The 20,053-nt window shown below is 43.0% G+C and overlaps 1 protein-coding gene across 3 annotated transcripts in view; it reads left to right on the top strand.

The window, feature by feature from the left end:
- Nucleotides 1-5,597: 5,597 nt before the first annotated feature.
- The window catches only part of zeb2b (zinc finger E-box binding homeobox 2b), a 145,143-nt gene continuing 130,687 nt past the window's right edge, over nucleotides 5,598-20,053 (top strand). For all 3 annotated transcript variants that reach the window (XM_028571823.1, XM_028571825.1, XM_028571824.1), the window contains exons 1-2: nucleotides 5,598-5,754; nucleotides 6,028-6,080. The gene's annotated coding sequence lies outside the window, so the exon portion shown is untranslated. The remainder of the gene's footprint in view (nucleotides 5,755-6,027; nucleotides 6,081-20,053) is intronic.

Consider the following 20,053-nt stretch of genomic DNA (forward strand, 5'->3'; position numbering starts at 1 on the left):
GTGGACGGGGGTCGAGTCCGTCTCTGTAATTATCTGAGTGGACAGCCGGCTGATCCTCAGGGTCCTGAGAGCTGGACAGAAAGTGTTTGGAAAAGACTTTTCATGGTCTGTTTCAGATGGACTTTAAAGCAGACGTGTGCTGCCAAGCGTTATCTCCTATCTCCTAGTTTGCTTGATTTCTCCAGACGATGGAAACTTAATTCTTACCTGATTATGTCACCTAGACACTTGAACATGATGTTAATTTTGGAAACCCACAATTGGCTTTTTGCTGTTTGTGTCCGTTCACCACAAATAGCCAACGCACGGACAGTACATATTTACTGCTGCTAGAGCTAACTTTGCTCCAGCTCTGACTCATGTGGGAATTACATTTGTCCCCTACTTATGGCTGTCCTCGATAAAAGAAATTAACACTCATATGAATTTATCGACTAATTGCTTGGTTGATCTAATCGACTGATCTGTAAAACTGAGTTCCTCCACACAGAATAGGGGGTTGTCTCATTTGACAGAAATCTATGCATTTTCCTGTTGTTTTTTTTTTTGCTAATACTTATCAACTGTCATAAAAAATGATATTCATATTTAAATAAATCACCGGGAGAGTCCGGTACAGCTGGACGATAAAACTATTAGCGCTCCTATTCAAGTGTATGATCTGCTTGTTCGATTCTTTTCATTTTGGTGCTGGTGATTTTACTTTGGGGCTGGCTAAAACCTTTTTGGGAGGCGCCAAAAATTCCTCTATGCAGGACAAACCCTGACCTCGCGTAAATTCACTGTACAAAAATGACACTACATTTGTGATGTAGCTATCATCTATAGTCAATCTAAGGTCGTGCAGTTCTTTGACCCTTTGAGTTCCTACTGTATGTTGCCTGTACATTTTTCCTTCACTCAATTAAAAGGCTTAGTTTACTGTTGCACTTCAAACTAATTCACTTTGCAAGAGTGCCGGGTAAATGCATGAACTGTAAATTTAAATTTAATATGCAGATGTTTGAAGAAGAAGAAGAAAAAAATGCTTGAGCGCATTTGTTTTTTTCATTCAGTCAGGTCCACTTTCACAGATTTTTGAAAGTGGGAATTGCCACATGCTTCCCATTTTCTGCTGCTCGGCATCCAAGACACTCCAAGAGGGAGTGCAAGCGCATCCAAGATTTCTAGTCCAGGTGCTTGATACAAATGGGAAGACCATTAAACGGCTACAATGCGGATATATGGTCCTTGGTGGACTATTTTACAGACATTTTTGGGCTTAGCTGTTTATTCAACAACATCCCCAAAGAGGAGAACAGGTTCACTGTCATTTTCAATTTGAGTCTTAGCTCTGCAGATGGAAATGTGAGTTGATCTAGGGGATAAAATGTAAAAAGCCCTGCATTATCTGACTAACAACGTCCTCTCCATCAGTGTGGTGACTTCACAGCGCGCAGTTAGCGTACCGTAGACCATTACCGTAGGACTTGGACATCAACGATATCTGTCACAGATTGGACATAATGGCTTTAGACCCTGTCTTGTGAAAATCTACATCTCACCGCTGTTAACCCCATAAGAAACAAGAAAAGCATTTGACTGCAGCAGTTGGAACTCCTAATTAGGTTGAAGTAGGTCTCTTTGAACCGACGGTGTAACAGAAAAAGCAAAATGTGAAACATTTTCGGCCTCATTATAAGTTATCTAAAAGGCAAGGGCTCGTGATAATGAGGGCCATCCAGTGGGATGCGATGTTGTGGGAAGAGAGTGCCTAATTGTGTCAAATGGCTGGAAGTATTTCACTTTGAATTATGGGAGAAAAAGAGGGAAAATAAAGCAGAGACGCACAACACGGACACAGTATGCAGCATTAGTGTCAGGAAATAAATGAGGTACTATAGAAACTATAAGTGTGTGCATTTATTCAGGACAGGCTGATATAAGGGCTGTTGTGTGTCTTACACTTTGTCAAACTCACACCTCCATGTGTAGTCGCAATATTGTCGGACAACGTGCATCTAATTTAGCGAGTCCACAAGCAAAATTAGGTGTCAGTGCTTTCAACCGGAAACACCAACTTTCCTCACAGATTTTTATTTTCTTAGTCTGGGCTTCAGAATTTCATTACAAATCCTTGCACACTATATTTCTTTTCAAAACAACTGTTGGAGGCAACATTATGGAAATCCCTGTCTTAAAGGGTCATTTCACCTTAATTAGACGTAACATGTTTTTTCCACTTAAGATATTTAACTATACATTACCAGTCAAAAGTTTGGACACGCTTTCTCATTCACTTGAATGGAAAAGCGTGTCCAAACTTTTGACTGGTATATATATATATATATATATATATATATATATGTGTGTGTGTGTGTGTGTGTGTGTGTGTGTGTGTGTGTGTGTGTGTTGTATTATTTGCCCAGGTGTATAGATCTTCTGTCTGAGGGGGTGAATATGATACTTTTTGTTGCGTTCAAAAGTATCAGAGAAATTACATTTGAAAATTCCTTTTCAGAAACATTTTAGCTTTTTGTTATTCTGTAACTTTGGTAGAACATAGCTGCCGATGAAAATCACTGACCGCGAGGTTTGTCGATAATGAAAAAAGGAATAAAAAAACACGCTCGACATGGTAAAAAGAAAGCATCTTTAGTAGCTTTTCCACTATGTTAAATCACATTGAAGCATCATGGGCCAACATACTGTAGAATTTGCAGACAAACATGCAGTATAGAATCTGGATTGCTCAAAAAGCAGCAGGTTGCGTGGAAGCCAGTGCAATGGCTGACACACCTCTCCTAAGTGGCAGTAATGGTAACAGGCTGCACCAGTGTAAACCATGCCTTTGAACAGTGATTTCAAATCAAGACAAGAGGTTAAGAGGGTGGGGGTGGAGAGGTAAGGGGGAGGGCGAGAGCGTCTCATTGGTGAGATGAGAGGGGAGACGTCGCTCTGACAAAGGATGAATACCTTGTTCTCGCTAGCTGACAGCCACAATAGAGCAATCATCACCAATCTGCCTTGTCGGCCGATACACATCCCAAAGCGCCTCAGCGACAGGAGTTAAAGTGCTTCATGCAGGTGACAGTCGATAGGCCTCGCCATCTGCATTTCAGAGCTTCCCCCGTCTCGTCAGCACGAGTACGGACGCTCGGCTCTCAGCGCTTTTGGAGATCGCTGGTTCTGATGAAGCCAACGAGGCTGGCAACTGGCCTCTCCTCCCTGGCCCCAAAAAATAATAATGATTTATTTTGTTTTGATTGCTGGATTTTTCCAAGAAAAGAACAACTGTGTGCACTTGAGCTTTTATAACAATGATCATACAATTAGTTTAGGTCCTATGCAACAGCTTCAATGAAATGGGGATACTGGAGGTTATTCCTACAACTGGTAAATAAATGGTTGTATTTGAATCCTCTGGTGTAGTATATATATATATAGGTAACGTTAAATAGTGCTAATTTTGATCACTGCTGGTATACATGCGTTGAAGGGGAGTGCAAGGACAGGGTGGTGTCTAGCTGATTGTGATGGGCTGGTCTGGGTCTCAAAAGTCCAGGGCTGATATTTTTTAACCCCAGTCCAGCCCTGTTAGGGGAAGTGACACTGCTCATCATCCACCTTTTCCCAATCATTCAATTTAGACCTGCAGCAGCATGAGTGTATGAAAGTTCAGACTGATGCGTTTGCTCTTGCTTTGAACCCCAGTCTAGACCTTTTTTAAGTTTAGCTTTAGGTTTTGTTTTTTTAATGAACAAGCCGTGTAACGTAAAAACTAATAAAAGCTTTTTATTGTAACTTCACTGTTGCAAGTCCCCGAAGTTTGCTTTTGTATACATGTGAAGTAAATTATTCATAACCTACAGGCAGGGAATGCAACACATTCAACCCTCCCACCATAGAAGACATATAAGTACTAAAAGTGGTTTCATATTTGCTTTTTTTGCACTGAGAAGAAAGTCATTTTTTAATGGCTGAAATGTCTGGAAACCCGGTTCACTCCATAAATCTGTGTTCAAGTAATCAGTCATTCATTGGTATTGATCAACCACCTTTATATTTTGCCCAATTTGTGTGATGAAGCAGCCAAATTCTCTGTTAATCTTTTTTTTCTTCATATTTTTGGCTGCCAGCCCCTTGGTAACAACGCTCGATGGGAGTACCTGTTGAAATAAAAGGTTTAAATCTGGCTATTTTACCTTGTTTTGGCACCGCACATGCTGAGTTGTTCAGATGTGGCTCCGTAACATAATACAGTTCCTCTACATAGCGTTCAGTGAGTGATCTGTGTCTGTGAATTCCCTTAAGTTTGACATGTATCCAGCCTTATGTAAATATTCATTAAATTTACTTCTTTATTGGGAGCCCTTTTGCTCATGGAATATGTATATATTTTGGACGAGCTATAAGCCTGTATAGCCTGTGTTAAATCTAAAGGAGCCTTCTACAGTCAATCCAAACACATTTGGTCATGGCTTTGAAAAAACATTACCTCTTACAGATATATAGTACTCCAGACCTGTGGGGAATATGGGTAAACATTAAACTACAGCTCTGAGAAGAGAGCAGCCGTGCCAGCGATGCTCTGGTGGAATTACCCCAGTATCCATGCGATGGTCCTTTGAGGGTTTAGGCTATTGAGCTTTGCTTGCTCTTTCAAATGCACACAGGTACTCGTCATGCAGCTTTTGGTGAAATCCAAGCCACTGGATTGTTAGTATGGCCATTTGATTCACATGACGTACAGCGTGCTGTCGGGAGAATTCTAAGTTGTATTTCATTTTGTGATTGTTTTGGGAGGATTCCACAGGACACGGCGCAGAAAACCCCTTTTGGGTGGAACCCTTCTTTTTTTTTTTCGTCGCCATTGCCGGTAGAAAACCATGGTGCTTTAATAAAAGTAAGAAATGTATGGCTCGCTGTCGGCATTCCAGTTCTTCCCAAAGGTGATGGATGGGGTTGAGGTCAGGGGCTTTGTGCAGCGGCCAGTCAACTTCTTCCACACCAAACTGGGAAAACCAGCTCCATAAAGAAATGTCTTTATAGGCCTGGCTTTGTGCACGGGGAGGGGAGGGGGTGGGGGCATTGTTATGTTGAAACAGAAGAGCGCTTTCTCCACACCGTTGACCTTAAAATTGGAAGCACACTATTGGCTAAAATCTTGCGTGCTGTGGTATTACGCTTTCTCCTTATTGGGATGTCCGCACACTTTTGGCCATATAGTGCATCGTATTCTAACACTAGAAGTTCCAGGGAACTAAAACGCCCGTCTCCGCCAATAACACGGAAATAAATCAGAAACCTATGAGGCATCACCTTCACTTTAGTCCCAAGGAAAAACAGAACATCACATTTTGGCGCGGGCGGCCATGAGCTGGGATTTATCCAACCGGGAAAAAAAGACGCCCAACAACCATGTAAACCTTCAGTCACACAGCAAACCTGACAGCAATAAAAATAGTTTTTTTAAACACTTGCTGTTGTGAGCCAGCGCTCTATGCTTTGGTTTGAAAGCAAACACGTGCAAAAAAAAAAAAAAAAAAAAAGAAAGAAACTCATGCTCTGTTTTTGGTCCCCTGTCCGTTCTCCACCTGCAGCCCACAGAGGTGACATCATGGATTACCTCACCATGAGAACATGTTCACCAGGGACGTGGCCTACATGCCGACACTGGACTCAGCCCCGGGACGCCCTGGATGGACGCAGCTTGTCGCATCTCAATCCCTCCGGCAGGAAGCCTCGGCGCACAGTGGACATAAATCAGATGCAGTAAGTGGACTCAGTAACTGACCGTCATAAACTGCTTTCACATACTAAAACAAACAGGCAGGATACGCTATCCTCCTGTGCTCAGTTAAGTCACAGCCAGGAGAGCCCTTTTTTATGGTCTTCTTGTAAATGTAGTGAACTGATGTTTTCAATTAAAGTCGACTCAGAGGTGAGTTTCTACCCTTGATTCATAAACCAACCGTAATACATTTTCACTGAGTCGTATCTCTCTCTCTCTCTCTCTCTCTCTCTCTCTCTGATCTACTCTGTGAGGCGAAGGCGCCGAGGTCGGCCACACAAGAACACAGGTCCAGCTGTGCGAGGAGGTGAAGGTTTGATGTTAGCTTTGGGAGGATGTTCTCCTGCACATGTGAAAGGAACTCACAAATCTCAAAAGGCCGCTCTTATTCCAAACACTCTGCTAACCAGGGATGCAGTAGAAACCTTTGCGTTGCTTCGGAATGATCACAATTCAGGCTCAAGTCAGAAGTTTTTCTTTAACAATGTTTTTATCAACCAGGGGCAACTCCAGGGGGGTGGGGGGAAATCATATTTCAGGGGGTTCCGGTGCCACCCCGTGCCCCCCTTCTAGCCCCGCCCCTGGTCCCATACCACAACAAAATTTCTCTCTCAAACTCTGCCGTGCTACAACAATCCAAAAAGAAAATGATATGACAGTATCACAGTAGCAGCTCCCGTTTGTCTTTTTCTATTACAAACTGGTCAAATGGCCTCCAGATTTTCTCATACACCCCCAATTTGCCTGTCAATATACATGTCAGTCTCTCTGTGGACAATACATTGCACCATGTCCTCGATCCAGGCACCGATAGTAGATGCCTCCATTTTCTTCCAGATGAGAGCTATAGTCCTTTTTGCTTGTAGTATAGCATTTTCTACATCTTTTTCAAAGTGTGGTCATAATCTCTTTATTTCTTTAAGTAGACATAATAAATTATAAACCCTCTTTTATTATAAATATGTACCCATGGTACCAAAATATTTAATTATTTGGTAATATTGTGTATAATATATATATAAATCCAAATTTCTCCCAACGCAGTCTCAAGTTTTTGATGAACCACCAACAGATTCTTTTAAAGTGCTCATATTATGCTTTTTGGCTTTTTCCCTTTCTTTTATTGTGTTATATATCTTTTTTGTGCACGTTATAGGTTTACAAAGTGAAAAAGCCCAAAGTTCCCCCCAAAGGAACTTCCCATCTCCAACAGAAACCACTGTTCACAAACTGCTCCAAACAGCTCTATTGTAGTCCAGCCTTTACTTCAGAGACAAACGTGGTCACTTTGGAACACATGTTATAATGCTCGCCTAGCGAGCACGCCCTGCTTCTGACTGGCTAGTAGTCCTTACCTAGGTACTGTCAGGACACGCCCTCATACTCTGCTTCTGACTGGCTAGTAGTCCTTACCTAGGTACTGTCAGGACACGCCCTCATACTCTGCTTCTGACTGGCTAGTAGTCCTTACCTAGGTACTGTCAGGACACGCCCTCATACTCTGCTTCTGACTGGCTAGTAGTCCTTACCTAGGTACTGTCAGGACACGCCCTCATACTCTGCTTCTGACTGGCTAGTAGTCCTTACCTAGGTACTGTCAGGACACGCCCTCATACTCTGCTTCTGACTGGCTAGTAGTCCTTACCTAGGTACTGTCAGGACACGCCCTCATACTCTGCTTCTGACTGACTAGTAGTCCTTACCTAGGTACTGTCAGGACACGCCCTCATACTCTGCTTCTGACTGGCTAGTAGTGAGATGCCTCACTCTGTATCTAAAACAGAGTGCTCAACACACAAAAAACAAAAATTAATCCATGTGAACCTATTCTGATATAACCTCTAAATACAATTCTGAACCTGAAAATGAGCATAATATGAGCACTTTTTATTATTTAGTTATTCACAAAATCTTTTCAGGGACTACACTACACACTTTCTGTCAATCCTTTTTTTTTTCTGTAATGTCCATCTAGAAAAAATATATAAATATCTGTGTGTTACTGAAGGCTGTAAGTGCTCCTCAGGTTGTTAGAAATAATTCTGCTGAGGACACAACCTTTTGTCCTCCAAAGAAGCTACAGCCTGGTTTGTAACTCCTGTTTTCATATTTTTCAGCAAAATAAATAAGTTTTAGCAAAACAACATTGACTGGATTCTCCCCAGTGGGTATAGAAAGTTTTTAGTCCCAGACTATAAAAACCTTGTAAAGTCACCATTGGAGAAACTCAAAAATACGGATTTGCACGTTATGCCAACCTCACACCAAAATTACTTTTCAACTGATTCCGCTGTCTCAGACTAATTTCCAATATCAGAATGAAATCCTGAGAGTCTTGCTAGAGTCTGGGGGGCTCAGTCCCAGTCAGTCTTTCTCCCGTCTGGACGTTCAGACAAAATCAAACGTGTTTGTTTGATCCTAAGTTTGAAGTCTTGGTAGTGAAGTTAAATCACGTGAAGATTGTCAACAACCAATGGGTGCTCTCCCTCCAGCTCCAATCAGGAAGTAGCAAACAGCTAGAGCCAGTGGTGTTTATGGTTGCTATGGCGCCGTGCTAAGCTAAACGCTAAAGGGGGAAAGTTTCTGATGTTTAACCGGTGGATAAACACAGACCTCCTGGTACTGGAGACATTCATCTGCATGTACGGCAGAACAGAACATCTGCTGACTTTATCTTAAGTTAACAGCTAACGCTAGCGGGGCTAGCTAGCTTGGTTACATTATTCAAAACAAATCTAGTTGTAGTCTTGCAAGACCCCCAGTCTTTACATATGATGACAGTCTTTAACGCTAGATGTGAGATGATTGTCTTTTGATGTGAGATTCACTTCATGTCAGACTTTAGTCTTTTTAAAGGTCCCATGGCATGACAATTTCACTTTATGAGGTTTTTTAACATTAATATGAGTTCCCCCAGCCTGCCTATGGTCCCCCAGTGGCTAGAAATGGTGATAAGTGTAAACCGAGCACTGGGTATCCTGCCCTGCCTTTGAGAAAATGAAAGCTCAGATGGGCCAATCTGGAATCTTCTCCTTATGAGTTTATAAGGAGCAAGGTTACTCCCCCTTTCTCTGCTTTGCCCGCCCAGAGAATTTGGCTCACCCATGAGAGAGAGACATCATGGCTTTCAAACGAGCAAAGCATGGCAGTTGGTCAAGGCCACAACGCCACACCCCACCCCCCCCCCTCACCCCCTCTCCTCCTCAATAGCATTTAAAGCTACAGACACAGAAATGGCACATCCTAAGGAAAGCTCATTGTTGGACTGGCTCTATTGACTGTAATTGTGCACCAAGGCTGAATTTCAGGAAAGAGACTTCAGATACAGTATTAGGGGACCACTAAGGTCTATATAAAAGAGACTTCAGATACAGTATTAGGGGACCACTAAGGTCTATATAAAAGAGACTTCAGATACAGTATTAGGGGACCACTAAGGTCTATATAAAAGAGACTTCAGATACAGTATTAGGGGACCACTAAGGTCTATATAAAAGAGACTTCAGATACAGTATTAGGGGACCACTAAGGTCTATATAAAAGAGACTTCAGATACAGTATTAGGGGACCACTAAGGTCTATATAAAAGAGACTTCAGATACAGTATTAGGGGACCACTAAGGTCTATATAAAAGCATCCAAAAAGCAGCATGTCATAGGACCTTTACTGTCCAGAGTCTTCTAGTGTAAGAAAATCATTGCAAACACGTTTTTTTTCCGACTTTGGAAAACCTGACATTTCCATGATACCAAGGTTTCCACCTGACAGTGACGGCGTGTTCACCTTTGATATCCAAACAGGCATCAACACACACAGTCGGCCCCGTCTGTGACTGCATTCATCACCCTGAAAGCATGTCTCTCCACCAACCTGCAGCCCGAGTCAAGACCAATCTTATTACCTTATCAAAGGTGGAGGTGTCTGCAGCTCGGGGTGGGGCAGGAGAGAGAGGGGAGGTAGGAGGGGTGGACGCTTTTTTCCCTTTGACTGGCTGGCAGCCGACGGGACAGCGGGCGTATTTATCCCTTCTCCGCCGGCTTATCAGCAGGGCCTGTAAATCTACCTGACAGGTCTTTACAGGTGCCGTTAATCCCGCTGATTCAATTCATTTTGCTAACTGCCCGTACGCTGCCTCTCTCTGCAGGGGAAGATCAAACCCCTCGCTCCGCTCCCGCAGAGTTAGTTTGTGTTGTCCTCGTGATGGAAAGCCCAAATCCACTCTCTCTAACATGGAGATGAAAGGTGTAATGCAGCCTCCGTTGCAGTCAGATGATTCCCCCCAAACATGTTTGTGCTTCTTTATTCGCTGCACGCCGGGTCTTCGTTATTTACAGTGGAGAGATTTGCTGCGCAGGTGTGCAGTTTTTCAGCAAAGTCCTGCCACACGATCGGCATTTATTTGTACCTCAGAGCGGCCCTGTCTTGTCCGACAAAGCTCTAAAGGTGCTGATGAGAGACGGCTATTCATTTCTTTTCTGCCGATGTGATCTTTCCGGGCTCTGTTAAGCTGATAATCACACTGAATTTCCATTCGGTTTTCACTTAAATATTCAGTGTAAAAAAAAAAATCTGAGATTCCAGATGCAACTCAAACGTCTGAAACCCAACTGCTGCCTCTCTGACCCGTAGAAAATGATGTTTTTGCAGAAGTGCTTTTTCTTTTCCCCTCTCTCGCTATCAGTGGCCTGTCAGACGGTGCACTGCAGTGTGTCAGTCCGTGTTCACACTGTGAGCAATAACATCCAGGATAATTCAATTCAATTCAATTTTATTTATAGTATCAAATCATAACAAAAGTTATCTCGAGACACTTTACAGATAGAGTAGGTCTAGACCACACTCTATAAATTCCAAAACCCCAACAATTACAGTAATTCCCTCAAGAGCAAGCATTAGCAGTGGCTATTGCGACAGTGGCAAGAAAAAACTCCCTTTTAGGAAGAAACCTCGGCAGACCCAGACTCTTGGTAGGCGGTGTCTGACGGGCCGGTTGGGGGCGTGATGAACAGTGGTGATAACAGTCACATTAGAAGTCACAGTGACTTGAAGGTTATCGTGGAAGTTCATGTCATAGCAGGGCACATCGTGTCATACTGAGTAGTGCAGTCTCCTATACCGATCCTGACTACTCTGTGCGTATGAACATCACAGCAGGGCGCTGCGGGATGTAACGTGGCGCTGCAGAGCATGGGTGGAGGCTGCGGATGCAGCAGGACGCAGCAGGATGCAGCCGGAATGAGAGAATCGCAGAGCATAGCTCTGCGAAGAAGAATCATAAGGACTCCGGGGAGTAAACTCCCCAGAGCTAGATTAGTAACAAGCATTTCTGGGACAGGATGCATACAAAAGTAACAAGTAGAGATGAGAGAGCAGCTCAGTGTGTCTTAGGGAGGAACAGCCTCCCGGCAGTCTAGAATTGTAATAGCATAACTTAAGAGAGGCAGGTTAAAGAGAGGTGCCTGGTCGGGCTAGAACTCCCCCAACCGGATCGGGCTGTACTGGCCTGCCTCCCTCTACTCTCGCCGATTATTAATTATACAGTATAGAAAAAACTGATGACTACGAGGAGAAGCAGTGGGCCGGGTTAGGTGGACGCTTCAACTCCTCGTCCCTAACTATAAGCTTTATCAAAGAGGAGGGTTTTCAGTTTACTCTTAAATGTGGTAACGGTGTCTGCCTCTCGAACCCCGACTGGGAGCTGGTTCCATAATACTGGAGCCTGATAGCTGAAGGCCCTGGCCCCCAGTCTACTTCCAGAGACTCTAGGAACCATAAGTAGCCCCGCATTCTGGGAGCGCAGTGCTCTAGTGGGACAATAAGGTACTATGAGCTCTTCTAAGTATGATGGTGCTTGACCATTTAGAGCTTTGTAAGTCAGGAGGAGGATTTTAAATTCAATCCTATATTTCACTGGAAGCCAATGCAGAGAAGCTAATACAGGAGAAATATGATCTCTTCTCTTAGTTCTCGTCAGAACACGTGCTGCAGCATTCTGGATCAGTTGGAGAGTCTTAATGGACTTATTTGGGCAACCTGATAATAAGGAATTGCAGTAATCTAGTCTAGAAGTAACGAATGCATGGACTAGTTTTTCAGCATCGTTTTGAGACAGGATATTCCTAATTTTGGCAATGTTACGAAGATGGAAAAAGGCTATTCTTGAGGTTTGTTTTTAAGTGGGCGTTGAAGGATATATCCTGATCAAAAATAACTCCTAGATTTCTGACAGCAGTGCTGGAGGCCAGGGTAATACCATCCAGAGTAACTATATCTTTCGAAAACGAAGTTCGGCGGTGCGTTGGTCCTATCACAATAACTTCAGTTTTGTCTGAGTTTAACATCAGGAAATTGTGGGTCATCCAGGATTTTATATCCTCAATACACGTTTGAAGTCTTGCTAACTGACCACTTTCATCTGGCTTAATTGACAGATATAATTGGGTATCGCTCTGCGTAACAGTGATAGTTAATCGAGTGTTTCCTAATAATATTACCTAGAGGAAGCATATATAAGGAAAATAGAATTGGTCCAAGCACTGAGCCTTGAGGAACGCCATGGCTAACTTTAGCGTGCTTGGAGGGTTTATCATTAACATTAACAAACTGGGATCGTTCAGAGAAATAGGACTTAAACCAGCTTAGTGCGATTCCTTTAATGCCAACTAAGTGTTCCAGTCTCTGTAACAGGATAGTATGGTCAATAGTGTCAAATGCAGCACTAAGATCTAGTAAAACAAGAATGGAGACAAGTCCTTTGTCTGCAGCAGTTAGAAGGTCGTTAGTAATTTTCACCAGTGCCGTCTCTGTGCTATGATTCTTTCTAAATCCTGATTGAAAATCATCAAATAGACTGTTGCTATGTAGAAAATCACATAACTGATTAGCAACCACCTTCTCAAGGATCTTGGATAGAAAGGGAAGGTTAGATATAGGTCTATAGTTTGCTAAGACCTCAGGATCTAGGGTGGGTTTTTTCAGAAGAGGTTTTATCACAGCAATTTTAAATGACTGCGGTACATAACCTGTTAGTAAGGACATGTTGATCATATCTAATAATGAAGTGTTTACCACGGGTAACGCTTCTTTGAGTAGCCTCGTTGGGATGGGGGTCTAAGAGACAGGTAGACGGCTTAGCTGAGGATATCTTTAACATTAATTGTTGAAGGTCTATAGGATAAAAGCAGTCCAAGTATATGTCGGGAGTCGTCGTTCTTTCTAGCGGTCCTGCATTTAAAAATGAACTGTTAGAAGTTAAGGGCAAAAGGTGATGAATTTTATCTCTAATTGTTATAATTTTATCATTAAAGAAGCTCATGAAGTCATCACTACTCAGAGCTAGAGGAATAGATGGCTCAGTAGAGCTGTGGCTATCTGTCTGCCTGGCTACAGTGCTGAAAAGAAACCTTGGGTTGTTCTTGTTTTCTTCTATTAATGATGAGTAATAGTCTGATCTGGCCTTTCTTAGGGCCTTCCTATAGGTTTTCAGACTGTCTTGCCATTCCAAACGGATTCCTCCACTTTGGTGGAGCGCCACTTACTTTCGATGTTTCGTGAGATTTGTTTTAATTTGCGAGTTTGGGAGTTATACCAAGGAGCTAATTTCCTTTGCTTTATCGTCTTCTTTTTGAGAGGAGCGACAGAGTCTAAGGTCGTCCGTGGCAAGTCGTAGCACCGTCTACAAATGTATCAATTTGAGAGGGACTGAGGTTAACATAGAGGTCCTCTGTTATGTTAAGGCACGACATAGACTGGAATGCTGTAGGAATATTTTCCTTAAATTTAGCTATAGCACTGTCAGATAGGCATCTAGTGTAGAAGCTGCTATCTGGTTTAGTATGGTCAGGTAGCAAGAATTCAAAAGTAATTAAAAATGATCTGATAATACCAGATTCTGCGGAAATATTATTAAATCCTCAATTTCAATACCATATGCCAGCACAAGGTCGAGGGTGTGGTTAAAACAGTGCGTCGCCTTGTGCACACTCTGACTGAAACCGATTGAATCCAGTAATGAGTTGAAAGCAGTAGTAAGGCTATTGCTGTCAACGTCCACATGGATATTAAAATCACCAACAATAAGTACTTTGTCTGATTTAAGGACTACACATGATAAAAACTCTGAGAATTCAGATAAAAATTCAGAATACGGACCTGGAGCTCGGTAGACAACAACAAATATAATTGGCTGTACTGATTTCCGTGTTGGATGTTGAAGATTAAGAACAAGGCTTTCAAAAGAGTTATAATTTAGTTTGGGTTTAGGGTTAATTAACAGGCTCGAATCAAATATGGCTGCAACTCCCCTCCTCGGCCTGAGCCTCTAGGAATTTGAGTATTAATATGACTGGGAGGGGTGGCTTCATTTAGACTAACATATTCTTCATGGCCCAGCCAGGTTTCAGTAAGACAGAATAGATCAATTTGATTATCAGATATCAATTCATTTACGAGTACTGCTTTAGAAGACAAAGATCTGATATTTAGTAATCCACATCTAATTTTCCTATCCTTTTCTATCATTGCTGTGGTAGTTTTAATTCCAATTAGGTTGTTAAGTGTTGCCCTCTATTCACCACTTTGTGTGGTCTGTTGTTGATAATTACTGGAATAGTACTAGTACCACATGTTACTGGAGTAATACTAGTACTACATGTTATCCTACAGAAAACATTTTCAGATCCATCCACTTGTATAGTGCTATCAGGATCAATACCTGGGGGACATGAATCTGTGATATTTTCAACATAATGTCAATACTTGCCCTCTGTCAGTGTGGTCGTTATGTTGTCAGATAGCAGCCTGGCTCCGTGTCGGTTTGGGTGGAGACCATCACGCTTCAGCAGGTTGGGCATCTCCCAGAACAAGTTGAAGTTGTCGACATAGGGAAGGCCCAGGGAAGTGCAGAGTGGTTCCAGCCAGGTGTGGAGCCAGAACAGTCTGGACCATCTCTCCGCACCCTTCCTGTAGGTAGGTAGAGGCCCAGAGATGACAATCCGCTTACCTGTGCCCATCAGGATGGTGATGAGAGTGGTGAAGTCTTCCTGGAGTGCTATCGACCGTCTCTCTCTGATGTTGTTTGTGCCCACATGCACGATGATGTTGTCGACCTTGGAGTGGCGGGCGAGGATGCCGGGAAGTTTGTGCTGGATGTCACGGACCTTGGCACCGGGGAAGCAGTAGACCTTGGAGGGACCGCTGGGTAAGGGGGGGAATGTGGAGATCCCTTACCATGGAGCTTCGATGACCAGCGTGGAGATTGATGAGTCCGAGGGGGGAGAGTCCGCCCTCAATGGGCGCGTCGACTGTGTGGATGGACCAGGATGAGCTGCGTGGGGACGTGGCAGAGAAGGGAACTCCTCGTCGTTCGTCAGAATGCTGTAGCGGTTTTCTAGTCGTAGGGGTTGGGCTGGGGCTGAGCGTTGTCCTGACCGCCTGCTCTGGTGCTTGCTTACACGCCATGGCTCAGGCTGGTGTGGAGTGGAGCTGGTCAGCAGAGCTGGCTGGGTCCGGCAGAAGCCGAGGAGAGACAGCAGGGACAGAGGTTGTATTAGTGTGTGGTGGGGAGAGAGTATTGCAGGGCACAGTGGAATCAAAACATCCATCAGTGTGTGTGTGGGGGGAACTTCCAATGATAATGGAGTCGAGGAACTCTTCACTTGCCTTGATCTGGAGGAGAGTCGATATTCTGGCTTCAAGTTCCACTATCTTCTGGCTGAAAAGGTGGCACGAGTCACAGCCAGGTGAACAGCTGAGGGGGGGCATCGTGTAGCTTGCTAGTTTAGCTAGTAGCAACGTTGATGGAGGCCTTCTCCTAAAACCTAAAAACCTTCACAAGTCGAAATACAATGCAAGTGCTCCTGCTTGTGTTTAGCAAGCTGTGGATAGCCCGTTACTGCTACCAAAATATACAATAGATTTCCCAGGAGGCAAAATCCTGAGTGGTTCGTTTTAACTCCCGCTAGCAGGTAGGCTAACTAGCCGTTAGCACAACAAATACCTAGACGTTAGCTAACGGAGCGGAGGAAAGTTTTGCAAACAACGGAGAAACTGCGGCCAGACAGGTCCGGTTAAAATACAGCGAAACGGTGTAATTAGTGACTGTATTTCGTTGTGGAGGACTTTAAATCGCGAGACGTTAAGCGTCTGCCGTTGTCGTCTGCAACAAGAAACAGGAAGTCAGGCGGAAACGGAAGTGACGTTCACAATACTCACCTGATAAGACACCTTGTTGGAAGAGCTGAGTTTTTTAACTTTTCACCTCTTTCAGGGACATGATCTCTGTCCGTCTAATAGAGACGGAGTGCATCGCATGCTCGGAAAGCCACGCCCATTGGAGGGGGAAACAACTCTCCGCTCTCTGTCGACTTGTGTTGCGTGAAGGTTTCCTCCTCGTCAATTCCATCTTCTAGCAAACAGAAACATGCCTAAAAGCTGCTCTGTGGTGATATTCACTACCAGCAGGGTAAACAACCCATGACTTAAGTTTTTATAATCTGCCGAACCGAAAAACTGAGCTTCTATGAAGAAAAAAGTGGATACAGATGAAAGGAATCAGCAGAGAGAATGGGGAGACACTAAGCTAACGAGATGTCCAACGTTACATTTGCAGCAAGCATTTTGTTTTGTTAAATTGTTGTTAAGTCAAATATCCAAATGTTTTAGGCTAACTATATGGCTGTAGGTTAAGATAAAGCATTTAGTTACCAAGTCAAACATCCAAATGTCAGTTTCAGCCTAACTATCTGTCTATAAGTTAAGCTAACATAACGTTAGCATAGTGTCAGGATCTCACAGTCTCCCCATTCTCTCACGTCTGTATCCATTTTTTTTTTTTTTTTTTTTTTTTTTTGGGTCGGCAGCTTATAAAAACTTAAGTTATGGGTTTTCTACATTGTTGGTAGTAATTATCACTACACAGCAGCTTTTATGCATGTTTCTGTTGTTTGCTAGCAGACGAAATAGACCTTCACGAAATACAAGTCAATAGAGAGTGGAGAGTGCAGGACTTAAATATGCTCTACAAGCTGGAGGAGAGGTTAATTCTTGCTATTCAGAGCTCTCGATACAACTTTGATTTGTAACCACTGCATCATCAGCGGCTGCTAGTCGGAGCAACAAACTTTGCCGTCGTTGCAAAAATCGACTCTTAAGATAACTTTAGTTAATCGGACACTGGACTGATCGCCAATGCAGCATTTCCCTTCACGTGTCCCACTTGAAGGAAGGACAGAGGTCATGCACGGCTGCAGAACAGCAACCTTGAAGCTGTCTTGGTCAAGGATGCCTTAGTAGAAAGGGAAACCAGTTTCAAAGTGACAGTTGAGGCTGTAGAAACATGCAGGGTGCGATTTCTTTCTGGATGAGATGCATGGGAATTCCCTCTTTCTGGTCTATAAATCCCTGCTCTGCTGAATTATTAGTATCCCCAGTGTGGACAAAATAATCAAAGTAATCAATGCTACTTCACCAATAGACCATACTGTATATGTAGCCTACCTAAAATAGAAGTATTTTAAACTAAGGAAAGCGATGTAAAATGAACAGTCTATAAGTGCGACAGAACGACGAAGTGAACGCCGCTCTCCGGTCAAAATTGGCATCATCTACCAGCCACATGCTTTTTTTCATTTCATATGGTGAAATACACACGCGGCTGGTAGGTTTGCTTCACTTACAAGCCAAAAAACAATGTCAAATCTGAATTACCAGCCATTTGGCTCACTGGCGACCAAAAGGTGGCGAGAAAAAGGCAACAAAAAGGCGGCAAAAATGTGGCAAAAAAGGCAGCGAGAAAGGTAACAAAAATGCATCAAAATGGCGACAAAAACGTGGCGAAAAAGGCGAAGATGTCACCTCTTTGCTTTACCTCGGCTTACCCTGTGAGGGTTTGCTGAGCTCAGGCGTTTTACACCAAGGCCTTCCCCCAGTCACACAGTTTTAAACTGAAGTAATAACCGTCTGTCTGCCCATCGCTCCGTGTTCTCACTTCCTTCCTAAATGCAGCTTCGAGCTTCCAGTCAGGGATTCTCCAACGCCTTTTTTTCTGATCTTGAGAGGGCCACTCGCAAGGAAAAACTAGTAGATTGAATCTTGGCAGGTTTGCGTGTTTAAACGGAGCAGGTCACCTCCGCCCGGCTTCCTGCTGCAAACATCAAGCACCGACCTTATCGTTTCCTCGCGGTGATTAGGCCACTTCCTGGTGACTGCATCGGCAGGTTCAAGTTGGTTTATGTGCCTTTCTCAGCCTTTTTGGTGAGTCATACGGTGAAGAAAAAGATCAAAATGATGACCTTCAAAAGTAATCAGGACTTTAATTGGCGGTTTCCCTCTAACAATTCCTAATCTGTTGCATCTGTCTGTAACGCCTCAGGGAAGTGGACCTACAGTTGGAACCTTTCTGTTTTTATGCTGTATGAGCATGCACTTATTCATGTTTGAATGTATTATTATTACGGCACTCTTTTCTTATACCAATGCTGCATCTCCTCTATCCCTGGTGGAATGTAATTAAGTACATGTACTCCAGTACTTTGTCCAATGTTGAGGTACTTGTACTGTACTTGAGTCTTTTCTTTTCATGCCACTTTCTACTTCTACTCCGCTACATTTCAGAGAGAAATATTGGACTTTTTACTCCCATACATTTATCTGTTACAGCTTTAGGTACTAGTTACTTTACACATTAAGATTCCTGCACACAGAACACATGTAGTTTATAAAATCTGATGTTTGATTCTAAAGTAAACTAGCCAACAATATAACGGCTACAAGTCCAGCTGAGATGATGAGACCATTAAACACACAACTGGTTGGATCCTTTACTCTTTCTACAATGGGAGGAGAGTTCTTTACTTTTAATACTTGAACTACATTTTACTGATGATACTTACTGACATTTACTGAAGGAACATTTTACAGTGTGGTATTAGTACTTTTACTTAAGTTAAGCATCTGAATACTTCTTCCACCGCTGTTCTCTGCCATCTTCACAGATTAAAAATAAAATATATGGACACATTAGTACAGGTGCACGCCTGGAGTGATGAACATTTGGTTTATTGTAGCCATAATTTAGTTGGTAACAGGGGTCGTCAACCTTTTCGGGTCGCGACTCCCACATGGAATTTTACTCCAAAACAAAATAAATATAATTAGATTGTCGGTTCTAGCTTGGAGGATGTTTCCCGAATCGACCGGAGTTTAGAATGCCAACACGCACACACAAAATTGTTTATTCAGCATTTTTCACATTTTGTCGTTTTTGCCACTTATTTCAACGGTTTCTTTTTTTTTAAACCTTTTATGGTGTTTATTCTGGCGTTTTTGACATTATTTCCAACATTTTTATCGCTTTTTCCTCAACGTCCCTTTTGTCTTTATTATCTGAATGAGTAAAGAGAAGTCTTTACTCATTTGGACTGCCGGCGCCCCAAGCATTTGCCTATACTGCCTATGCCACAGGCCGGCCCTGAACACTAGCATTACTAGTTATTATTATTATTATTGTTAATAATACACTCGTAGTAGTGTCTGAGGTGTTAATTCTTTCATTTTACCTGAATGTGTACGATAAATGAACACCGGACGGCCCCATGTGATTCGCTTTCTTCCTAATCAAAGTGAGGCGGGGGGGGGGGGTCATTGTGTTTGCGAGCCTCTGACAGCCTCGACAGTTGGGATGGGCGACTGCCAAGCTGCTGCTAAATATACACAGGGGTCAGTCTCTGTCAGAGCAGTGCTTCAGGTTCTCTGATAAAAAGCCGTTTCTCTGCTCGCTGAAATCAAGTGACAGTTGTGACAGGGGAGAGGTCGCGGGGTCTGGGACCTGTGTGTGTGTGTGTGTGTGTGTGTGTGTGTGTGTGTGTGGACCTGTCACAGAGGTCCCCAGATATTCAGCCAAAAGGACTGAGGTTGGCCTCGACTTTCTTTATTGCCTGGGATTTTTTTTTGTTTTTTGTATACACTACAAAAAATATCATTATCCTTAATATCAAGCTTTGAAGTCTTTTTTTTATTTTAAATGCAACAAATCATACCAGGAGAGCGTCAGTTACAGTAAAAAAAACAAAAACATTTCCACACATTTTTCTTTTGCTCAAATGAAACAAGCAGTGCTCTGGGCATTTTCACAATTTTTGACATTGTTTGAATAAACAATTCGTCAGTTCAACAGAAGAAAAAAAAGGGAGGCCTGCAGAAAAGTGAAACTTCTGTGGCAGAGAAGCCAAGGTATAACAATCTAGCACATTTTGATTGACAAGTGATTTGAGGAAACGCCA

The sequence above is a fragment of the Perca flavescens genome, chromosome 24 (genome assembly GCF_004354835.1).
Source record: "Perca flavescens isolate YP-PL-M2 chromosome 24, PFLA_1.0, whole genome shotgun sequence".
In the NCBI taxonomy this organism is placed as follows: domain Eukaryota; kingdom Metazoa; phylum Chordata; class Actinopteri; order Perciformes; family Percidae; genus Perca; species Perca flavescens.